General features: G+C 45.0%; 1 long non-coding RNA gene and 1 other non-coding gene across 4 annotated transcripts in view; both read left to right on the top strand.

The window, feature by feature from the left end:
• Positions 1-18263, top strand: part of LOC115944113 (uncharacterized) — a 25752-nt gene extending 7489 nt beyond the window's left edge. For all 3 annotated transcript variants that reach the window (XR_014139516.1, XR_014139514.1, XR_014139515.1), the window contains 2 exons: positions 11322-11469; positions 12154-18263. This is a non-coding gene — a long non-coding RNA (uncharacterized LOC115944113). The remainder of the gene's footprint in view (positions 1-11321; positions 11470-12153) is intronic.
• Positions 18264-19676: 1413 nt separating this feature from the next.
• LOC115944114 (U6 spliceosomal RNA) lies at positions 19677-19780 on the top strand. The gene has a single exon (XR_004078689.1). It is a non-coding gene; the product is annotated as a U6 spliceosomal RNA (small nuclear RNA).
• The last annotated feature ends 1389 nt before the right edge of the window (positions 19781-21169 follow it).

The following is a 21169-nucleotide window of genomic DNA, read 5'->3' as shown; positions in this document are numbered from 1 at the left end:
TTTAGCGGCTTATTACGTAATGAAGAGCATTACGTAATGAACAGCCAGGCGAAGAGCCACACAGGGTGCGGTGCACAGGGTTCCGAGCGTAGGAGCTGCTGTCCCCGTGGAGTTGGAGTGGGCCACCTGCCAGGAGGTGGAAGCTCCCCGAGGCCTGGAGGGTGGGGGTGGGGCTGCAGGCTCCAGGCTTCACTCTGGCTGGTCTCCGGTGACCAGTCCCGTCCAGAAGCTGAGGCTCTGGGCTGGGGTCAGGCGGGGTTCATAGTGTAAAGGAGGAGGAAAGGGATTGTTTGAATTTTGGAGGGAGGGTTGAGCCCCCTGTCCTGACCTGGGGATGTGGGAGCAGGAGGCCCCACCCCAGGGTTCCCGACCATGGCGCCTGCTCAGAGTTCTGAGCCTGTCTTTGGTCAAGGCCCCTTGGGAATGCCTTGGGAGTCTGGGTCTGCTCCTCCAAAAATACCCATAAACACCCAGCTTCAGGGGTCCCAGACCCGGAGCGCCAGGCCAAGAGGCTGAGGTGAAGCCAGGTGGGTCATGCTGGGGTTGCAGGAGTGCAAGCCCCAGGCGGGGGCTGGGGGCTCGGGGAAATCATCGTCCCCAAGCTGTTTCCTGCTGCGTCTGGCCAGCCCATGTTGCGCTGACACTGGGACCTCCACTTCTGGGTCGTGTGTTTGCCCCTCCCCAGCCCTCCTGTGGCCACCCAGCTCCCTGACTACTAGGTGGGGTTTTTCTTCCTCTTTTGTACGGCAGACGCGGGCGGCGTGTTCTCCCCGGGAGGGAGAGCAGTCCCGAGGAGCAGTGGCCGTCCGGGCAGGTAGCTGGCAGGGGGTGCCCGCCCCTGTGGGGCTGCAGCGCAGGGGTCCCCATGGGAGAGGGGTCCCCGCCCTCTAGTGGTGAGCTCAGGCGCAACTCCCACCTGAGTGCTCATGCCTGCCCTCCGGGTGCTCGCTCCATAGAGGAAGCAGACTCGGTGGAGCTGATCCATGGGGACCGTGCCCTGGAGAAGAGCAAGATGAGATGGAGGGCCGGCTGCCATTTCGGATGGTCGTGGTGGGCACGGGAGGGGGGTGGGCTCCGGGGCCACTTGCGGCAAAGGCCTGTGTGGGGGTGTCCCGGGCAGGGGAGTCTGACCACAGAGGCCCTGAGGTGGGATCACCGGGGAGCTGTGGTACAGTGAGGCGGAGGTGGTGGGGGAGAGGGTCTTGTTGGGTGGCCAGGACGCTGACCCTAGCGGCGGGACCGGTGGCTCTCTGGTGGTGGGTTAGCGTGGCAGTGTGGTTGCTCTGTGGAGAATCGGTCGAAGTGCAGAAGCCGGATGACCGGCGGGAGCTTGGCCGGGATGTGTAGGTGGTAAGCAGCTGGATTCTGGGTATATTGGCAGGTAGAGCTGGATCCCCGACAGAATGCAGAGGGTGTGAGTGTGCACAGGTAGCGTGGAGGGCCCCAGGCGGTGGGAGGACTGGCCGAGCGGTGCCCCCGTTTGCCTACGTTGCGCTGTCCGAGCAGCCGTTGGACACCGTGAGCCCCCGTCGCCTGCAGCCCGGGCACCAGGGGTACCACGTCCGTGACGTACCCGCTCCTGAGCAGCACAGCAGAAAGCAAGCCTCAGACTGGAGTTGCGGTTGTCAGGAGCCCTCTCCGGGGCATCCTGATTTGGGGCTGGTTCATTGCAGTGGTTGAGGGAGTGATATTTTATATTTGGCCTTTACCCAGGATGATGCTTCTAATAAGTGATACTTTTAAGATGATTTAAATCTTCAGTGAAGCATTTAAAGTGTGGGACTTAGTACAGAAGGTTACTGGAGAGTGGACTACACTGAAGGGGATGTCCTGGAGGACTGAGGGCGCTGCCCTGAGGCCCTGGGCTGAGTCTGTTTGCTCGCAGAGAACCATGGGCATGTGTGCTCACGATGTTTCTGCTTTATGCCTGATTGTTGTATGAGTGAGGGAGAGAGGTGGGGAGAGAATCTCAAGCAGACTCCATGCCCAGTGTGGAGCTCCATCTCACAACCCTGGGATCATGACCTGAGCCAAAGTCAAGAGTTGGACCCTTACCTGACTGACCCCCCAGGTGCCCCCGTGGCTGTGTTTTCAGAGGACTCTGTGATTGATTATTGGGTTACCCTGGCCCACCCGGCCTCGTCCTACCCCTCCCTGGTCCCATCCCAAATCACCGCAGTACCTGACGACCACGTGTGAGCTTCGTTCTTGTACCTGGACATTTTAGAGGCCCAGCTGCAGGTGACCTCCTGGCCAGCTGTCCTCCGTGACTTGGAAAAGGCCATGTTTGTTTGCAGTCCTTCGTGTTCCCAAACCTTGAGCTCTGCAGGCTTGTGAACGTTGAATGTGCTCAGTTCCTCTCGTTCAGCTTGTCCTTGACCCAGGGCCTCCGTCAGCTCTGAAGGACACTGAGCCGTTGGCCCCTGCGTGGCCAAGGCTGCCGAGTTCATGCCTTCTGTAGTGTGGGTGCGTCTGAATCTCTTCAATTATAGAATTGGATTGTAAAATGCAGCAAACATGGTGAGGGCCCATGAGACAAAAGGCAGAAGGGTTCTTGTGCCCCTTATGCCAGGAGAGCAGGGGAGCAGGCTCGTGGGTCAGCTTAATGAATGCACAAATGTCTGCAGCGACCAAGAATTAGCCGAAGTTCAGACAACGGCTGGCAGAGACAGGGACCTGGGATGAACGTTATGAGCATGACTTGGGAGAAGCGAGGCCACGTAAGGCCCTGAGCTGGAATCCTAAGGGTTGGTGCATGAAGGTGTAGGCAGCACCGAACCCTGTGCTCATGCAGGGAGTTAAGAGCGAGAGAAGGCTCTGGTCGTGTGCAGAACGCTTGCACACAAACTGCATACAAACCAGATTCGGCAGCGTTAGGAGGAAGGCTGAGTTCTTTTTTTAAAAAAATATTTTATTTATTTATTTGTCAGAGAGCACACAAGCAGGGGGAGCAGAGGGAGAGGGAGAAGCAGGCTCCTCACTGAGCAGGGAGCCCGATGTGGGGCTCGATCCCAGGACTCCAGGATCACGACCTGAGCCGAAGGCAAACACTTTGCTGACTGAGACACCCAGGTGCCCCTTCTTTTGTGTTTCTGTTTTCTTTTCTTTTTTTTTTTTTTTAATATTTTATTCATTTATTTGTCAGAGAGAGAGCACAAGCAGGGGGAGTGGAAAGCAGAGGCAGAGGGAGAAGCAGGCTCCCTGCTGAGCAAGGAGCCTGATATGGGACTCGATCCCAGGACCCTGGGATCACGACCCGAGCGGAAGGCAGCAGCTTAACCGACTGAGCCACCCAGGCATCCCTGTGTTTCTGTTTTCTATGATGATCTTCCACTACTTGGAACCTGGAGAAGGTGGAGAAGTGTGAGCACTAAACACTGGGCAATGGTGGGCGCTCCCCTGTGGGGCTGGACAGGAAGGACTGGCTGCAAGATGAAGGTGTGCTCCTGCCCCCGGAAGCCCAGTCGGGGGTCAGTCATGACCCTGTGCACATGAGGGCCACAGAAATGCAGGAAGGGTCAGCCCAGCCCCCTCTGACAAGGGTGCCAGCCCTGAGTCCTGAAGTCTGCAGATTTTGGAGTGTGGGAAGGATGTTCGGCAGGTGGAAGGATGGGCCTGGAGCTCTGCACTATTCAGCCGCACCCGTCAGAGCGGCAGGTGCTGGGTGGGAAGGGCAGCCAGGGCCAGATTGGAGGGGTGAGGACCACGAGGGGACCACCCAGGACCCTGCGGCCAGAGGTGGGACCCACTGCATCAGGCAGCCCCTCTCTTGCAGTGGCACCTTCGAGCTTGGTAACTATGGAAACCAACAAGATCTGTGTGGCTTTTGCTCTGGCCAAAGTTCTGAAAGTCAACATTTTAAAGACTATTTTTTTACATAATCCCCTTATGATGGGAGATAGTTTCTTTTTACTTCTCTTTCATTGTTTATTTGAAATCCATTTTGCTGTTGTATACCCTAGGATCTGGGAATGAGAAACCTAGATTTCCTATAATGCAAACACATGGCTTGTATGTTTCCTTCTGCTGCAGAGTGAGATATGTCGGCCTCTGGTGGAGAGTTGGTCAGCTCCTACTGACCAGTGAGAGCTGGGTGACAGACTGCTCATCTGTGAGTGGGGGCGGGGGTGACAGGACAGCCAAAGGGGAGGGGCTGGCTCAGATAAGCTTCTGGAGTGCGAGCTGTTTCCCTTCGAGACATGAAAGTCTGGAGGGAGATGCGGGAAGCCCTGAGGGGGATGTTTCTGCAGGATGAGATTGTGGACCGGGGTGGGGAAGAGAGGAGTCGAGTTCTACTGTATGGCCTCATAGATTGTCTGAATTTTTCAATCAAGTATTGTTTTTATCATGTAAAAGAGTTCCATTTGAGGGATGGTCTTGGGCATTGTTGTTTTTAAATTAAATACGTATTCATTTAACTAAAACTCAAATATTTAAAATGTTTTCCTCCTATCAGAACATGCCATTCAAAAAAATCCACCATGTTATCACTTCTCATGATCATCAGCCAGGACACGACAACCCCATCCTTAGTGTGGTTGCGGGGATGCTGAAGTTGAGGAGTCCATGTTTGCACTCTGGTCACCATGGAAACCACAGGTGGATGTGTCCTCCTTTGCACCAACCTGACCCTTCCCCCAGTTCCAAAGTGGTCACTGTCTTCGTGGACCGACTTTCTGCCTCCCCGTGCCCTTGTCCTGGTCAGAGGCTCCCTGGAGCCTGTGGGGGTGGCCCTACCCTTGGACCTGCCCATGCTGGCTGGAACGAGCCCCCTTGGCAGCCCCAGGTGATGCCTGCTTAGGACAGGTAACTCAGGGGCCTCTCGGGTGCCAGGGTGGACCTGGTCTAACTAGCAAATGCTTTAGGAGGTGACATAGTTAAAGAAAAGGGAACGGAATGATTTTTTTCCTGTTGGACAGGTAACAATGAAAATGTGTGCAGGTCAGAGAAGGACAAATATATGATTTCACTCATATGTGGAATTTAAGAATCAAAACAGATGAACATAGGGGAAGGGAGGGAAAAATAAAATAAGACGAGATCAGAGAGGGAGACAAGCCATAAGACAAACCTTTTACCTCTAGGAAACAAGCTGAGGGTTGCTGGAGGGGAGCGGGGTGGGGGGATGGGGTAACTGGGGGATGGGCAGTAAGGAGGGCACGTGATGTAACGAGCACTGGGTGTTGTAAGTGATGAATCACTGAACTCTACCCCTGAAAATAATAATACACTATATATTAATTGATTTTAAATAAAAAATAAAATGTATGAAAGCACCTTTGTTGGTGATGTGTTCCCCCACACTGAGGTGGTGAGTGGGATGCATGTGGGTTGTCCTTATGGGAGGCAGCTTGCCAGTCTGCTGGAGTCACAAATGGCACGTGGGCATCTGCCCTGAAGAGGCCCAGGTCCTGATCTCAGGGTCCTGGGATCCAGCCCCGTGTAGGGCTCTGTGCTGGGTGTGGAGTCTGCTTGGGATTCTTTCTCCCTCTTTCTCTGCCCCCCCACCACTTGCACAGTCTCTTTCTCTAAAAAAATAAAATAATAATAAAAAAACTAAGAGTCAAATCTAAAACTAGTATTAGTAAGAGCTAATATCCAGCCAGGGCTGAATTCTATGGGGGCCTAGTATGGACTTGCTTGTGTCCTTTGGGTTGATGGACTCAGTACAGAAAATTCCCGTGAGAGCTTTTTCTATCAAATGGCATGTTTTTCTTAAATGAGAAATACTCTGCTCTCAAGTTGTGAAGCAGAATGTCGATGGAATGAGAAATCTGTGAGGCAGGGAGGCCACACACACAAAGGCATTCTGGTGAAGCATCTCCATCCTCAGAAGCCTGGGTCAGGTGTGCCGTGATCCTGGGTCTGTCTCCTTCTCTTTTTCTTTCTAAAGGTGGATGAAGGGCCAGTCACTGAATCCTGCCCATTATTTGTTCTCAAGAACTTGAATCACAGGTAGAGTGGCTCCCTGTAATTTTCATTGACTGCTTTGTGCATCGACTCTTCACCCTGTAGCAGTTTGGTCTGACTTAAGAAAAATGTAACGAGGACACTGTTTTAGTTTTTGCTTGGGTGTAGTTCAATCAATAAAAGAAAATGGGTAGTTTCATAAAAACAACATGGAATTACAGCTGGAGGGTAGTGGGGAGTTCCAAGTGCGTCCTCCAAAAATATGTGTGTGATCAGAAAAGTTTCTGCTTCTCTTGGTTTTCTAATTAGAAGTGAGCAAAATACTGCTGTGTAAATGAACAGATGAATTTTTAAAAAAATTATCAGGAGTATCAAGAAATGTGGTGGTATATTAGGTAACCTGGAATAAACATTTTTTCCTGATTTTGGGCTCATAGAAAAACTGTCAAAACCTCAAAAGAAATTCCATGCTTTGAAATTATGTTTTCCTCTTAAAGGACTCCTGTTTTGTGTTCAGTCAGAAATTGGCTGGCAAGGCAGCTAACCCTGAGCAAATTGTTTCTGTGGCTCCGGACATCTGTGGGGGGCGACAGCTAACACTGCGCGGGTTCTGGAGAGTGGAGTATGTGAATTTCTTACCACAAATGTGTAATGTTCTCCATTGGCATTACAGTGAGCCAACCCCACTATTGTGGGGTCGAATATATAACTTTATTTTTTTTTAAAGATTTTATTTATTTGACAGAGAGAAAGAGACCGTGAGAGAGAGAGAGCACAAGCAGGGGGAGTGGGAGAGGGAGAAGCAGGCTTCCCGCTGAGCAGGGAGCCCAATGTGGGGCTTGATCCCAGGACCCTGGGATCATGACCCAAGCCGGAGGCAGACACTTAACTGACTGAGCCACCCAGGGGCCCTTATTAAATTTTTTTTTTTTAAGATTTTATTTATTTGACAGAGAGAGACACAGCGAGAGAGGGAACACAAGCAGGGGGAGTGGGAGAGGGAGAAGCAGGCTCCCCGCCGAGCAGGGAGCCCGATGCGGGGCTCGATCCCAGGACCCTGGGATCATGACCTGAGCCAAAGGCAGACGCTTAACCAACTGAGCCACCCAGGCGCCCCCAAATATATAACTTTAAATACTTCAAAAGGATAGTTCTGAAGATGGTAAAATGTCACAAGACTAAAACTTTGTATTATGATACTGTGAACTTCCTAAGTCTTAAATTTATTTTTAAAATTTTTAAAGATTTATTTTAGAGTGCTTGCAAGTGGGGGGAGGGGCAGAGGGAGAGAGAGAATCTCAAGCAGACTCCACAATGAGCACAGAGCCCGATACGGGGCTCGATCTCACGATCCTGAGATCACGACCTGAGCTGAAACCAAGAGTCAGATGCTTAACTGACCGAGCCACCCAGGCACCGCCTAAGTCGTCAATTTAAGTGAAAAAGTAAGAAGTTTGGTCTGAAACCTCTGGAAATATATCATGCAAGTGAGGGTTTGCGGTTTTGATATCTGGCATCTGGGGAAGCAGGCCAGAGGCAGGTGGAAACCAGACATTTGTGTTACACACTATTACTTATGGGCTGATGTTTTCTCGGGATGTGTCTCCTTTGGTCGTGCTAGTGATCTGCATGTTGTCCACACCTGCCCGCCTTTTGCTGTGCGGGCAGCATCTAGTCTGAGGTTTGCCCCGCCCCCAGCCCCTGTCTGGTCAGGTGAGGAGATGCAGGACCACATTTCAGTTGCTGCTCTCCGCAGGAAGCACGCCGCTCCTACCTGTCTTTCCTTCAAGATGGGTTGGAAGTGAAAACGGGAGCTTATGTAATCCTCCCAACACTAGAGGATGATATATGTTGGCAAAGAAGTATGTGGAGATTTTGGATAGACAGTGTTCTTTATTTTTAAGTAGTCCCCAAATTTGGAGAGCTGCTTAGAATATTCTTAGAATAGGAGAATTATGTAAGGATTGAGTTCTGGGATTTCTGAATGAAAATTTGTTCATTAAAATCATTAGGCGGGGATGAATGAGCATGTTTGTAAGTTTTGTGTCTGAGTGCTGGGGAGGGTATCAGCAGACCCACTGTACCCACCAGGGTGCCATGACAGCTGTCTTCTAGTAACGCAGTCAGTGCAACATGACTTCTGTTCCCTGGGAGCCGCACGCCATTTTGTCCCGTCAGTCCTGGATTCACTTGGCATCAGGTCGGCTCCATGCACAGGGAAGGCGTTTACTGCCCTTTCCCTCCGGGGATCAGACGTGGGCCTCTAGTGCGTCCTACACATGGCTGCCCACCTCCTTTCTGATGGGCGTTCCACAACTGCAGCTTAGATTTAGCCCTGTATACCTAGTGATCGTGGGACCCTGGACCGGTCTTCACCGATGAAAACTTTGTAATAGGAATGTCCGTACGGCTGAATCAGTCATACTTGGGCATGTGTCATTTTATTGTTTGTTGTCTCAAAAAATAAAATGCACATCTTTTCTGTTTTTTAAGTAGGCTCCGTGTCCAGCACGGGGCTTGAACTCACAACCCTGAGATCATAAGAGTTGCGTGCTCTACTGACTGAGCCAGCCAGGTGCCCCAAAATGCATGTCTTTTGACACAAACCATTACTTTTGAGATGTTCCAATCTATATTTGGAATAGGTCTCTTAGAAAAAACTGGAACATTTGGCTTTTCATAGATTTTCAGCAATTTTTCTTGATGACCCAGATTTTCTCTTGTTCATGAGGTGAGGTTTTCCTGATGCAGTGGTTTCTCGGCCTTACATACTTGCTTGGTTGCACGTGGCACGGATTGCATTTTTTTTCCTTATTTCTGGTTAATGTACATCAAGGATTCCTTTTAATGGCTCACCTGTAAGTGGCTTTTAGCATTGGAATGATGGCTTTCACAGAGATACACTTTTGCCCGCGGTGAAGCCTAGGCCATGGGGGCACCCCCCACCCCGATCTCCGTCCAACCTCCCTGGCCCAGTGAAAACTCAGAGCAAGGCCTGGAGTAGAGTCCACCTGCCAGGGAAATGAGGGTTACAGACAGCAAAAGCAATCCTAGAGGTGGATGTGGGACCCTCTTGGGCTTATGTCAAAGTCCTCTGTTCTTCACAGGACGTATGCTGCTCCTTACACCCCAAGGAACAAGGTAGATCTCCTCTACCCTCTTCCCTGACCCCGAGTTTATGTCATCAGAGGAGATAGAGTATGTTGGGTGAACGTGCAAAGATCCTCGTTAGCACGGAGGCCACGGCATTCCTCCCTGGCTGAGCGTTGCGTGTGCTCTGTCCACCCTCTGCTGCTAGATAGAAAGGCCTGGCTCTCTCCACATTTCCCCTGGAAACAGGACAGGTCTGTGATAGTAGGCACCTCCAGGAGACTCAGCCTTATTTTGACTCACGGGATACAGGGTGGAGTTGGGGGGATGGGACAAATAAATGGAGTGTGGGTGTCCCAAGTGCGCCAAGTGCAGCGAGAAGAGAATGTCTGACAAGAGGCAAGGAGGTGCGTCCTCCTACCCACTCCGTATCGAGCTTCTTCCCACTCCACCCTTGTAGAACTGCTCTGCATCTTCTGAGTGGACAGAGTTAATGTCCAGGACAAAATCAGCTCTCACAACAGAGCAAGGCGCTCACATTTTTTAAGTTGACACTGTATGCGTGGTTATTGTTTGCTTCGTGGTAGAGAGAAGGAAAGCCCCAGGTCTTTTCTATAGTACATGATTTTGATCTGGTACAGTTTGTCCTTTCAGCGACCTTATCATATGACATCAAACAGGGCTGGCAATGATTCTTAACTGTCATCTGCTCCTCCCAGCCACACCCTCAAGGGATGGCCTGCTCCTCACCCAGCATGAGCTGCCAGCGGGTGCACACCTGTGTTCCCGAGTGGCTAAGAATCGTGCTACAAACCCAAACCTTACAAGGGGTGGACAGTATCTGTTCATACTTGTTATTTGGACCATTAGCCGTGTACCAGGACAAGGCCAGAATAGATTTTCACTTCTAATTTTGTAATTTGGAGTCAGATAAAGGACAGTAAAGTCCAAAGAGAAGACTAGGATAAAATCACGGAAATAAAAAAGAAATGAACAGACTTCCATATACAATTATATTGCCTTGTAGGGGCTCCTGGGTGGCTCAGTCAGTTAAGCATTCGACTCTTGATTTCGGCTCAGGTCATGAGTCCAGGGTTGTGAGATCCAGCCCCACGCCAGGCTCCACACTTAGTGCAGAGTCTGCTCGTCCCTCTCCCTTTGCTCCTCCCCTGCTCATGCTCTCTAAATAAATAAATAAATAAATAAATAAATAAATAAATAAATAGTGCAAACAAGCTTGTGTGTGAAATATGTAATGTTGGAGACAGATATGGGGAAATTGTTTTTATCTTAAAGGCTAAGTTTTGGGGTGCTTGGGTGGCTCAGTCAGTTAAACGTCTGCCTTTGGCTCAGGTATCATGATCCCGGGGTCCTGGGATGGAGCCCTACATCGGGCTCCCTGCTCAGAGGGGAGCCTGCTTCTCCCTCTCCCTCTGCCACTCCCCCTGTTTGTGCTCTCTCTCTGTCAAATAAATAAAAAATCTTTTAAAAAAAGGCTAAGTTTTAAGCTTGGTGCCTGTTTGAAGTATGGTGAGCATTCTGCTTTTATAGGAAAAGGAGTAAAATTTATTAGAACATGGCAATTATAGTAAAGGACAAATTCTGAATTAGGTATTATACAGTTTTCTATACAAAATGTATACTTTGCATTTTTGTAAATGACTAATTTCCAAGGTTCCTGAAGTTCATTGTCCTCTCCATCCGATGTGTGTGCTGCAGAGCAGAGGTGGACGCGGATGCATCTGGGAATGTGTCATGTGGAAACCACATACTGAGCTGAGGTTCAGAGTCTGAATTCTCAAAGTGAAACTCACCTATATTTTATTTTTAAATGAAATCATAAACTTCCCCCTAAATAATTCAGAAATCAGTTTTCTTGTGTTTTTTAAAACAAACTCAAGGTGTGTCATATGTAAATGGACAGAAATCACCCCCATTTCAGCTGCTTAGAGCCAGCACTTTATAGAAGGAAAAGGAAAGTGGTGAAAAAGGCAGAACAGGGAGGTGGAGTGTCCAGGAAGTTAAAGCTATTGAAATCAGAGTGGGTAATTTTGAAAGGCTGCATCATGATGTAGGCAGGAAGAGAAGAGAGAATCTTGGAGGAGGAAGAATAAGGAGAAAGGGTTTGGTGACAAAGTCCTAATGTCATTTAGTGGTGGCTGTGAACTTGTACAAAACCCAGAAAATGAGGAAAAATTAGATATGGAGGAAGAAGATGACAAAAAATGAGATTGAGAAGAGTTTAGTGTGAACGTGTCGACACTGGGGTTTTGGGTGGTTAACTGCTCCTTCAGTTCCCTCCCGTTTGCATTGTCCGTCAGGAGTCCTATCTACAGTGTGCCGTGGTGCTGAAGGCCAGCGATGAAGGGTGATTCGTGTGGAAGAACGGGAAGACCATGAGCATGGAGGCAGATGGCCCATCTGTGCGTGCTGTCGCTGCTGTGGATTTAGGGACCATCTGTACCAGAGGTGTGCTGTCCTCATCTGTAAAATGAGACAGTAGCTCTGAGATTGAATTTTGAGAATTAAATATTAATCCTTTTTACCTTCTCTACACTATATGACAAATGTGTGTTTTTTATTTTGGGAATCAGACATATATTGAATATAAACCAATTTTTTAAAAGATTTTATTTATTTGAGAGAGAGAGAGCATGAGCAGGGTTGGGGGGGTGGTGGGCAGAGGGAGGAGCAGACTCCCTGCTGAGCAGGGAGCCTGATGTGGGGTTTGATCCCAGGACCCCGAGATCATGACCCGAGCTGAAGGTAGACGCTTAACTGACTGAGCCACCCAGGCGCCCCCAAGTATGAGCCAATTTTAATTTTTTAGTTTTTTAATTTTAATTAAATTAATTAACATATAGTGTATTATTAGTTTCAGGGGTAGAGTTTGGTGATTCATCAGTTGCATATAATACCCAGTGCTCATTCCATCACGTGTCCTCCTTCATGTCCTTCAACCAGTTATCCCATCCCTCACCCACCTCCCCTCCAGCAACCCTCAGTTTGTTTCCTATGATTAAGAGTCTCTAAACCAATTTTTAAATGATGACTTTCTTCTCCTAAAAATATTTGTATCCCTCTTCTAAGAAAACCTTAAGAATACCACTAGGAGGCCAGCAATTCCAACTGTTTTGCTATTTTTCTGTTAAGGCACATGAATCTGGTTAAAACTGCTCATGAGACTGAACTTTGGAAGGCCTATGCAGAAGGAAATCACTGGAGGAAAGACTAGATGTGAAAATGAGGTGAAACCAGTCCGAGGTTCTGTGCTTCTGTTAACTCCAGCTTGCCCTGCAGTTGGACGCTGGCTTGCTGTTTTCTCTCCTGCCAAAGGGGTAAGGCATCATTTTGCTTCTCTGTGGAGTGAAATGGAGACAGAAACAATTGATTCTTGTAATTCATGGTACTTATGTGCTATAAAGCTGCTGTCAGTACTGAATTAGTGAATATGAACCACTGCTCCTCAGGAAATACAGCATTAGGTTCCTGCAAGCCGTGGTCACACCATTTTCAGCAACCAGTCAATACAAAACTTTGTTTTATGGGTGTTTTTGTTTAAAGACACCCTATGTAATATATATTGCTAATTCATTAACATTGAACGCACAGCCAACAGTGCTCTAACTCATCCTGAATGAAGCCCATCTAACACATACATTTTCTCCCTAAGGTACCACCTTCTTGCACATAGGAACACTAACATAGACTTCAGCAGTATACTTGGAGATTTTTTAAACACTGAAAACACCAAGAAAAGGCACAAAAATTCAGTAACAACAACAAGAAATGTGGCACTGAATGGACCATGGAAAGAACACATTTACAGTATGAGCTGAAACAAGAAGGCAGAGCACGGCCTGCTCAACCTCAGCAGGGTCAGGATGCCTCAAGCCCTGGGGTTGGCCTGGTGTGGCAGATGGTGGGTGCTCAGAAGGGAGCCATTATTAGCAAAGGCTGTGAAGTTTGCAGGCATGACAACTACTGAGCTGCCTAATCCCTCTGGGGAACTAGAAAGGGTGCTGCTCTCTGAGCTGCTGCTTGGGGTGGCCCAAGAAAGATGAGCACTCAATACCTCACTGATAAAAAGCTTCTTTAGATAACAGCATGTTTTAACTTTCTATTCATAAGCAAAACAAACCCATCGAAGTTAGGCTACAAGGAGCAAGAGTGACTGCACTCTACTTCTCTAAATTTGCTTCTTCTCTTAACCTTGAGTCTGCTCTATGCTTTTTTAAGAACATCACATCACATGTTCCAGCTTAGTTTTGCTGTCATTTGTGATGCAGGTGTGAACAACTTGCTCTACATCTCTAAGCTATGAATGTCCCACATGGTGCTTAGCTCCTCCCGTCTAAGCCATCACTGCTGTTTTACTGAAACACTGGACAATTTTGGAACCTGTCTCCTCCCTCTTTTCTCTGAATGGCTCTGTAATTCCTTTTTTTTTTTTTTGAAAAGATTTTATTTATTTATTTGACAGATCGAGACACAGAGAGAGAGGCAGAGCAGGGGCCCGATGCGGGGCTCGATCCCAGGACCCTGAGATCACGACCCGAGACGAAGGCAAGGACCCTGAGATCACGACCCGAGACGAAGGCAGTCGCTTACAGACTGAGCCACCCAGGCGCCCCTGGCTCTGTAATTCCTTTTAAAAGGAAGCATAATTCTCCCCCTATTTCTAATTTGTTTACTATCTCACTTTCTAAAAAGGTCAGACCTTTATTCTGGCTTTTGAAATCAAACAAACCAAATCAAATAAAACATCAATTGACAACATTAAAAAGGTAATTTCTCTGAGCTTCTGAGAGAAACTCATTACACACCTCTAAGAGAAGCCTCATGAGGATCCTCCTCAAGGGTGAGGGAACTTCAGGGTTGCCTCAGATGACTCTCAGGTACAGTAGAGACAGAAAATAGTAATGAGGACATAAATGAGGTGAAGGACCCAGAAAGGAGAGCTCAGATCAAGAAACTCTCTCAGAGTAACAAAAGCTAGGGGTTGTTGAAAGGGACCCTGAGGGTACCCTGGGGAGACAGAGCCTTGCAAGTGCTAATGGGTAAAGGGGCTCTATAGGCTAGGCAGGGATTTCCTGTGCACAGAGTCCTAAGGACACCAAGTTGATTGTACTTTCATAAGCTGTTCTGACTTATAGTCAAAAGCAAGTGGGCTGGACCCCAAGCTTACTGTAAAGGATCCCACCTGTTTGTGTTTGACCCAAATCTTATCTTTCAGGTTGTTGAAGAACAACACAAGTTGACACCACAGCCTCTCCAGGCAGTTTACCAAAAGGTAGGACATTGGGGAAGAGTGGAGCGCTAAGAATTGGAATGTGGATCTTTGAGAGGATTCTGATGAATATGAGAACCCTAACTTCCAGTTTCACTGCACCTCTCTCTTCGTTAGAATCCAGTGCTCTCCCCGACCTGAAGGCAGCCTCCCTTGTTGAAGGCTTTGTAATGTTCTCACTGAAGCAATTAGCTTGCAAGAGAATGCTATTCTCAAGGCCCACCTCACCAACTTTTGCTGCCTCCAGACCCATTACCTGCACACCATGGGAGATGAATACAAAGTCTGAACTGGGTAAAGAGGCATATACAAAGATTTTTTTGTAGTTGTTATCAGAAGAATCCTGAGTAAAATGTTTGAAAGTGATTTTATTGACATTATAAAAGGAGGAGAACAGTGTTGGATTGAGATGAATTTACTGATATAGATGTACTTAGCAAATATTTGGGATTCACTGTTAGCATGAGCAGTTGATTGTGACTCCTACACTTTGCTTTGTTGGTTGATTAATAGCTGGAGTAATTGGTGGCCACATTAAATGAATTTGAGAGCCATAACTTCCTTGATTTAATGTAGAGGAAGGAATCTCTAGGCTTCTGATGGAATAGATTTATGATAATAATGGAATGGAGTGAGATTCCTCATGCATTTTCTCACTTGGTTCTGCTAAGAGGGCACTGAGACATTCTTTTTACCAAAGTATGGAGAAATATATTAATGAAAGGAACACTAGTATCCTTGAAGAACTCATATAAACCATTTTCTACTTGATAATGGAATGCTGCTGGGCATGTCCAATTTGATGCCTCTCTTGCCCAGCCTGACAGTGGTCCTGAGGTGGGCATCCCTGATCCAGCATTCCAGAGTCAAGCCTAGTTAGTGCTTTGTCCTTCAGTACCAGGAATTCTGGAGAAGATGCTCATTTGAGGTATAACCAACAAAAGGTGGTAAAGCTTTTCTACACACATGAAAAGGAAAAAAATTAAAGTTTTCTTGAGATGCAGGTGAACTAAAAAATCTAGAGAATTGACACCATGATGATAGTGTGTGTATGTGTGTGCCTGTGTGTGGTTATAGATAAGCAGCATGCCTCCCCCCGTCTTTGTACATGCTAACCCTTTACCTAGAAGGCTTTTATCCTCCTGTTCTGATGGTCTAAAACTCCATTTCTTTTCAAGATTCAAGTCAGGCCTCATCTTTTCCAGGAAAAGTTTTCCTACACCTCCCTTCTCCCAGAAGATGCAGTATAAACATTTATCAGCACATTATCATTGTGTATTATCAATATGGATTCTTTTGACTATCCTTCCCACTGACTTCCTTCTCAAAGACAAGGGATATTGGTACTCAGTATTTGTGGATTGGAATGCTTAACAAGATAAACTCTCAACTATAAAAAGGAATAAATCATCAAAATGGTGGATTTTTTTGTAATGTTACTTTATTATTTGGGTAAAAGATTCAGATATGAAGTATCTAAAGTATATTTCACAGTTTATTGGAAACTAATAAACAGGGTTGACTGCAAAGGTGATAGAAAGAAAATAAAGGAATAGCAGAGCTTCTATTTTGTCCATTTTAAATCTTCTAATCTGCTTTCCTCCTGTGACCTACTTTCTAATAATGTAGACTTTGACTACAGATAGTCATATCAAAATCAGCATTTGCTCTTGTGGAAAATATGAGCAATGGGAAAGTAATTTAGCTTCCTTACTATTATCACATTGAGCCTCTTTAATATGCTGGTATCAGTAGAGACAGTGGACTTGTCAAAGACTGACTTTTCCCATCCCTGATGTGAGAAGTATACCAACCCTGGAAAGTTGGCAAGTGGAAAAACAGCATTGTAATTTTAGTTGAAATACAATTTTTTACTTAACAATCATTCTACATGCGTTTCATGCACATCACGAAACTGTAGACCCAAGGAAATGCTTATTTGTGCTTGACACTGTACTGGGTGCTGAGTATTCAAAGCACATTGGAAGTATTAGAAATAAGTACCGCACATGGCTCCAAAGACCCAAATAAGTAATTCTGTTTTTTTTTTTCTTACCAATAGCCAATTGATCAAAAGAGCAGACATTCATTGTTGATTTAAAATTTAATGGATCCACATACACTTCAGAATGTGTATTTTGCTGTTGGTGAATGGAGTGTTCTTTATATGTCTGTTTTAATTGATTTTTAATGCTGTTCAAATTCTGTTTCCTTGTTGATCTTTTGTCTAGATGTTCTATCCATTATTGAAGTGGAATATTGAAGTCTTCAGCTGTTAATGTAGAGCTATTTTCCGTCCAATTCTATCAATGTTTATGTATGTTTTTGGGTTCCATCTGTTTAGTGCATACGTGTTTATAACTATTATATCTTCTTGATGAATTGACCCTTTTATCAATATGTAATGCCATTTTTTCTTTCTTGTAACAATTTTTTTAAAAGATTTTATTTATTTATCTGAGATAGAGCAAGCAAGCATGGGTGCACGAGCAGGGGAAGCAGCAGGCAGAGTGAGAAGCAGGTTCTCTGCTGAGTAAGGAGCTGACACGGGACTCGATCCCAGGACCCTGGGATCATGACCTGAGCCAAAGGCAGATGCTTAACTGACTGAGCCACACAAGCATCCCTATTTTTTAAAAAGATTTTATTTATTTTTTTGAGAGAGAGAAAGAGAGAGAAAGAGAGAGTGAACAGGAGGGAGGAGTGGAGGGAGAGGGAGAAGCAGACTCCCTGCTGACCCTTTACCTAGGGTCAGGGAGCCTGACACGGGGCTCAATCCCAGGACCCTGGGATCATGACCTGAGCCGAAGGCAGACACTTAATTGACTGAGCCACCCAGGCATCCCTCTTGTAACAATTTTTAACTTAAGTCTACTTTGTCTAGTATTAGTATAGCCACTTCAGCTCTTTCAGTATCTATTTGAATGGAATATCTTTTCCTATCATTCCACTTTCAACTTATTTGTCTGTGGGTCTAAATTGAGTCTCTTATAAGCAGCATATAGTTGAATCGTGTTTTTATGTTTTTAATTTTTATTTATTTTTTAAAAGATTTTATTTATTTGAGAGAGAGAGAGAACAAGCAGTGGGGAGGGGCAGAGGGAGAGAGAGAGAGAAGACTCCCTGCTGAGCAGGAAGCCCGATGTGGGACTCGATCTCAGGACCTGGAGATCATGGCCTGAGCCGAAGGTAGATGCTTAACCAACTGAGCCACCCAGGTGTCCCTATTTTTTGTGTTTTTTAATTTTTTATTTGTGTGTATGTGTGTGTGTGTTTTTAAATTCAATACTGCCTCCTTTTATATTTGATTGATTTTTATTTCATTTATTTTTCTATAATTTTTTGTCATTTTCTTAGTGAAAATGGGGATTAGAGTTAAATCCTAAATTTATGTGACTCTAGATTGAATAGAAACAGACTTAGCTTCAACAGCATACACCAACTCTGCTCCTATCAAGCATCATGTCCCCCTTTTTATGCTGTTGTTGGCACTAATTACATCTTTATATGTTGTGTGCCCATTAACATAGATATATAGTTATTGTTTTATGCTTGTGGCTTCTAAGTTATATAGGAAACAAAAGGAGGAGTTATAACCCAACAATACAAGTATACTAGCTTTTATACTTATTTGTATGTTTACGAGAGATCTTTATTTCTTTGTATGGCTTTGTGTTACCATCCTAGGTTCCTTTTGTTTCACCCTGAATTCCCTTTAGCATTCCCTTGTAGGATAGGTCTACTAGTGATGAATTCACTTAGTTTTTGTTTATTTAAGAATGTTAATTTCTCTTTCATTCTTTTTTTTTTTTTAAAGATTTATTTATTTATTTGAGAGAGAGAGAATGAGAGAGAGAGAGAGTACATGAGAGGGGGGAGGGTTAGAGGGAGAAGCAGACTCCCCGCCGAGCAGGGAGCCCGATGCGGGACTCGATCCCGGGACTCCAGGATCATGACCTGAGCCGAAGGCAGTCGCCCAACCAACTGAGCCACCCAGGCGCCCTCTCTTTCATTCTTGAAGGATAATTTTGCTGGATATAAAGTTCTTAGTTGATATTGTTTAAATATGTTATCCCACTGCCTTCTGGCGTCCATGGTTTCTGATGAGAAATTGGCTGTTAGTCTTATGGAAGAGCACTTGTATGTTACAATTTCTTTCTCTCATGCTGCTTTCAAGATTCTGTCTTTTGATAGTTTGTAACATGTTCCATTGTATGTCTCTCAGTTTATCCTGCTTGGAGTTCACTGAACTTCTTGGATGTATAGATTCATGTATTTCATCACATCTGGGACGTTTTTGGCCATTATTTCTTCAAATATTTTCTGCTCCCTATCTCTCTCTGTTTTTTGGGATGCCCACAATGTGCATTTTAGTACCTTGTTAATGTCTTGTAAGTTCTTTAGACTGTGTTTATTTTTCTTCATTCTTTTTTCTTTCTGTTCCTCTGACTGGGTAATTTCAATTGCCCTATAGTCAAGTATGCTGACTTTCAGAAGGATCTGAACAAATCTGCTGCTGGACTTCTCTAGCAAATTTTTAATTTGAGCTACTTTATTTTCAGATCCAGAATTTCATATGGTTCCTTTTATAATTTCTATCCCTTTATTGATATTCCCTACTGTTCACACATCATTCTTCTGAATGCCCTTAGTTCCTTGTTCATGGTTTCCTTCAGCTTCCTGAGCACATGTAAGACAATTAAAGTCTTTGTGTAGTAAATCCAGTGCCTTGGTTTCCTCAGAGATGTTTACTGCCAATTTCATTTTTTCCTCTCTGGGTGTATCATATGTTCTTTTTTTTTTTTTTTTTTAAGATTTTATTTATTTGAGAGAGAGAGAATGAGAGACAGAGAGCATGAGAGGGAGGAGGGTCAGAGGGAGAAGCAGACTCCCTGCCTAGCAGGGAGCCCGATGCGGGACTCAATCCTGGGACTCCAGGATCATGACCTGAGCCGAAGGCAGTCGCTTAACCAACTGAGCCACCCAGGCGCCCCTCATATGTTCTTGTTTCTTTGTATACTTTGTAAGTTTTCATTGAAAACTGGTACTGGACATTTTGAATATTTCTATGTGCTATTATTATTATTGCAATGAAAAATAACAAGCACTGGCCAGTATGTGAATAAATCAGAGCTTTCATATATTGCTGTAAAATTGTGCAGCTGCTATGGAAAGTAGTTTGGTGGTTCCTCAAGAAGGTAAACACATAATTACCATATGATTCAGCGATTTCCCTCCCACATACACATCCAAACAATATGAAAACATATATCCTCACAGAAACTTGTACATGAATGTTTAAAACAGCATTATTCATAATAGCCAAAATATTGAAACAGCTCAAATGTTCATCAACGAATGAATGGACTTCTAAAAATGTGGTTTAGTGCTCATTTCTACAGCACATATACTAAAATTGGAATGATACAGAGATTAGCATGGCCCCTTTGTAAGGATGACATGCAAAATCGTGAAGCATTCCACATTTTAAAAAAATAAGTAAAAAATAAAAATATGGCTTATATATACAATGGAATATTATTCAGTAATTAAAAGGAATGAATTATGATAGATGTAATTCGGATGATCCTCAAAAACATTATGCTAAGTGTAAGTAGCCAGATACAAAAAATCATATACTGTATGATTCCTTTTATATGAACTGTCCAGATTTGGCAAACCCATAGAAAGAAAGATTAGTGGTCAGGGCTGGGGGAATGCAAATGAGGAGTGATGACTTAACAGCTGAAGGATGTTTTCCTGGGGTGATGAAAATGCTTGGAAATGAGAAAAGTGATGGAATGTACTAAATGGTACTAGACTATACACTTTAAAATGACTAACTGTATGTTATGTGAGTTTCACCTCAATAAAAGAAAAACTTAGTAATCCATAGCTCATCTTCTGTCTTCCAACTAATCATTTCCACTCAAAATTATCATTTATCTTATATATATATATATATTTTTAAAGATTTTATTTATTTATTTGACAGAGACAGAGATAGCGAGAGCAGGAACACAAGCAGCGGGAGTGGGAGAGGGAGAAGCAGGCTTCCCCTCGAGGAGGGAGCCCGATGTGGGACTCGATCCCAGGACCCTGGGATCATGACCTGAGCCGAAGGTAGACGCTTAACGACTGAGCCACCCAGGCACTCTATCTTATATTTTTAACCATAATTAAACATTGCCATGATATATTGCTAGGTGTTAAAGTCTCTGCCTTTCCCCTTCTCTATTGTAAAGTCAAATAATAAAGTAAATTATTGGGACCCTTTTTCCATTTCTAATCAATAATGAACAATTACAGCTTGTCTTTATGTTACCATTCTCTGCAAAGAAGGCTTATAGCAGCACTTAGTTGGTACCTATCTGCAGGTGAGAGGGAGACATTAATTGAGTGCTAGCTATATTTCAGACACTATGCTCAGCTACTTACACATGATATCTCATTCCATTTTCATACAAATCCAGAGATAATATTATCCCCAATTTGTAAATGTGATGATCTACAGTGGAGTTCCAAGGTGGCCTGAGGACACGCAGCTCATATGTAAAAACCCATATTAAGATGGAGTTTTGCATGACCCCAAAGCCTGTGTTCCCTTTCCTATGTACTATGTCATTCTAGCAAGTTCCTTAGAGCTCTACCAGTCACTATATAACTGAGGATGATTTATCTGTTAAGTAAGGCCATATATGTCAATGCCATCATTTTAATATATGAGTGAAGCTGGGGCTTTCCCATATTAAGACAATATCTATAAAACTCGGCATTTTCTCTCTACCCATAGTTATGGTTATAATCAATTATGAGACTTCAGACCAAAAGGCTAATGATAATAGTGGAAAATATTCAAGTTAACACACTTGTCAGTAT

Source organism: Leptonychotes weddellii, chromosome 13, assembly GCF_054177405.1.
Source record: "Leptonychotes weddellii isolate Sample4059 chromosome 13, ASM5417740v2, whole genome shotgun sequence".
NCBI classification, from domain to species: Eukaryota; Metazoa; Chordata; class Mammalia; order Carnivora; family Phocidae; genus Leptonychotes; species Leptonychotes weddellii.
This window is presented reverse-complemented; position numbering and strand designations above follow the sequence as displayed.